The following is a 3,677-nucleotide window of genomic DNA, read 5'->3' as shown; positions in this document are numbered from 1 at the left end:
TTCTTTCCCACCACGAGCAGATTCTACATCACCCAATCTACATCAATTACATTGGATCCCACATGAAAACTCTTATGATACACAATCTACAGAATCCACAATTTAATGTTTAGCATTCTTTTTAACCCCCAAAGTCATACGTCTTTTATCCAAAAAATACAAAATCAGTTTTCTTAAGGAAATTATATCATAAATTTTACATCCTAGACAGCTAGAGGTTTCATTGACTTCGCATACTACTATAAGAAAACCCCCGGCTAAATATTATTAAAAACAAAATGAGAGTCAAACAACAAACAACAATTCAGCCTTATTCCAACTAAATGGGGTCGATTACATGGATCATTGCCCTCTAATCAATTCTATTCAAGGCCATACTTGATACAAGGCCTAAGCTATGCATCTTTCCCCACCACTTTTCCTAAGGTCATTTTAGGTCTGTCTCTGGATCGTTTTTTAGTTCCTTCAATCTGAATCAAATCACTCCTCCATACTAAGTAATCCAAAGGCCTAAATTGAACATGGTCATACCACCTCAGACGACTTTCTCATAGCTTATCATATATCGGAGTTACTAGCTCCCAAATTAGCTCTAATATGATCATTCTTTATTTTATCCTTCCTAGTTTTTTCAGTCATCCATCTCAACATCCTCATCTCCGCTACACTATGTTTATCTATATGATGCTTTTTAGTTGCCCAACATTCCGCGTCATACATCACAGTCGGTTATATCAAATCATTATATCCATATTCATTAGACAAATCCCCAATTCCAATATAAATGTACATAAACAAAACCATTTAGTTGGAAGAACCAATGTTAGAAAACAATTAAAGGACAAAAAAAATCATAAATTTATACTCAGGTGTTGGTACGAATATGCACCTTCTATGTAAATAATGAATTTATATAAATAAGAACTTTAGGATATACAATGGTCGCCAAAGTTTTAGGGGGCTGCAGTCAGGGGGGAGGGGAAGCTGAAAGCATGGAAATAAAAGCCAAAGAAACCACATATGACAGTAAGCCTACAGTTGGTGATGCATTTCAAGAGAACCAGAAGCCTAGCAACAAACCAGGCCATCACCATCAAACTGGACCAAGAATGGACAAATAGGTTTAATTTTGAGTGTCCAATCTGTTATATGGGTTGTGACTGACTATTTTTTAATTTTCTATTGTAATTGGCCAATTCTATAAGTCCAAATATTATAACAGGTATCATGTAGTTAGTTTCTCTATTTTGTTAGGGTTCAAAAGTAGTTTCTATCTTGAAGAAAACCTAAGTTGTAATAGGGGATCACACACACTACCAACAATTTGAGAAACAATTTAGCCTTGAGCTTGTGAGTAATGTGAGAGCAGAGCATGGTTGTATGGATTCAAAGCTGCTCTACTGTGGGATGCAATGGGAAACCGTGTGAGATACCCAGCCGATATGAACCAAATGTAAATATTTTGGCATTCACTTCCTGGACCAGCTGCTCATTGAAACCCTTAGCTCGGCTAACTGCTTTTATCCATTTCTTAACAATCTGTCCAAGTTCTCAATAATCAAGCAATGTTAACAGCAATACAATCACAAAGATATAAAGACCACAACACCAAAATTCAACACATCCATGATCAAACCCACCAGGTCCAATCGCCCAAGCACTTCCTCCCTAGAGACAGCCTCTTCCTGACTTTCGTACAGGCCAACATCCACAAGAAACTGTACGTACAAACTCTCAACTAAGATTGACGGACGCACACCACTAGTACTAAAAATTAACAATAAGAAGAGGACTGGAAGGAACAGGACTTTCATCAAAAATCAACCTTTTCAAGCTCGCGGGTCTTGATCACATCGAATTCAGTAGGGCCACCCAAAGATATTGGTTCCATAACACCAAGGTACTTCCCGTTATTCCGGTTGTTTGATCCCGGACTCCCCATTAAACTTTTTTTTTGCTTACAGATTTTTATGTTATTAATATAGATTTTTATTAAAGGGATGATTGACTGATAATCGGCAGTCTCAGAATCTTTCCCCTCTATTTCCAGTTTCAAGAGCGGATTTCAAAAAGGGGGAGGAGGTGGAAAGGGATAATAAAACCACAAATAATAATAATAATAATAATAAAAGAAAATTGCATTGCCACCCCCTGAACTTCGGTCCTTATTCAACGCCACCCCCTGGATTTTTCGAAACGTCAAAGCCACCCCCTAAAAATTCAAAAAATTCCAAATCGGTCCCTGCCGTTAGCCGACCGTTATAAATGAATGAAAACCGGTTAGTTTTTTTATAATATACCCAAAATACCCCTACCTATTGTGAGAGGACAATATTGCCCTCTCTTTTATTTCCATCTTCTAAACCTATCTCCCATCTCTCATTTCTCATCTTACTCCTCTCACTCACTCGGCCGGACAAGAAGAAGAAGACGACGACGACGACAATATGCCACCCCCTGCAACTCGATTCTCTTCCCTCCGGCGTGCGATTCTCTCCCCTCCGGCATGCAAAGCTCTCCCCCCCCTCTGGCGTCCGAACCTCTTTACCATGGCTAGAGAAACATTGGCTAAGAAGCCATTACAGTAGAGGTTGTAACAGAGGAACTAGAACCAGAACCAGCAAATAATCCAATAATGGTTTGCATAATCTTACTTCTGAAAATGATTTTACAACAAAACTCATTTCCCCCATTTTCCTTGGATCGATCTATCTACAAAAAAAGAAAAAAAAAAGGAAGGAAGAGCAGCTACAACTTCATATAAAACAAGCGCAGCGGCCGCAAGTCAGACTTGCTGAAACGAAACAGAACTGAACTGAACAGATCTCTCCCTACCATTACATGATGGAACAGGCGTTAGGGTTCTCATCGCTGAAGGTGTTGGAGTACTTCTCCTCCATGGTACTAGCCCGAGCTAGCTTGGAGCTCCTGGGGTCGTCCATGGTGTTCCTCACATACCCAGATGGTGCCCTTTTATCATAAGTACCTAGAGCGTAAGGGTGAGCCACTTCTTCGTAAGGGATGTAAGGCCAGAACTCGGCCTTCTTCCCAGTCCTGTATTGTACATGTCTCAAAACCTTCTTTGGATTCACGTACCCAACCACCGTCAGCTTGTGGTGCTTTGGATCTATATCCACCTATGTCACTCCACTCATCCCTCTCACTGCCTTCTCCACTTTCCTCTCACATCCTTCACAGTCCATCTTTATCTTTATCTCCACCGTCTGTTTGTTAGTAATAAGAACCAAAACTAACCATTTTTAGGATTAAATATCAAAAATAAGATGAACAAGATGAACAGGATATCAATGAAATTAGTGTTCTTTGCGGTGTCGAGCTCGACCATGAATATATGATTCCCTGAATTGCCAACGTTGTAGGGGTTGAACAGGCCAAGATTTGGGCCTGGAAAAACACCAGGGAGGCCAACCGTGGGTGTGATGACAAATGCGATCTCATGACCGGAACAATCGGGGTACTGGGAGATGATGGCAAAGACAAAAGTTGTAGAGAAGGAGAGAGCAGCTACGCCACCTGATGAAGATGATGAAAATGGTTCGAGGAAGTGGATCGGGGTACGATAGAAGACATGCCCCTTCTGTCGATTGGTGGCATTGGTCAGCACGAGGAGGCCATTGGAATTGATGTTGGCTATGCCGTCCAGCTGCAAGTCTGAA

At 40.6% G+C, this 3,677-nt stretch overlaps 1 pseudogene; it reads right to left on the bottom strand.

Moving 5' to 3' along the window:
• Positions 1–2,546: 2,546 nt before the first annotated feature.
• Positions 2,547–3,291, bottom strand: LOC122088036 (annotated as a pseudogene).
• Positions 3,292–3,677: the final 386 nt, after the last annotated feature.

The sequence above is a fragment of the Macadamia integrifolia genome, chromosome 9, assembly GCF_013358625.1.
Source record: "Macadamia integrifolia cultivar HAES 741 chromosome 9, SCU_Mint_v3, whole genome shotgun sequence".
NCBI lineage: Eukaryota > Viridiplantae > Streptophyta > Magnoliopsida > Proteales > Proteaceae > Macadamia > Macadamia integrifolia.
This window is presented reverse-complemented; position numbering and strand designations above follow the sequence as displayed.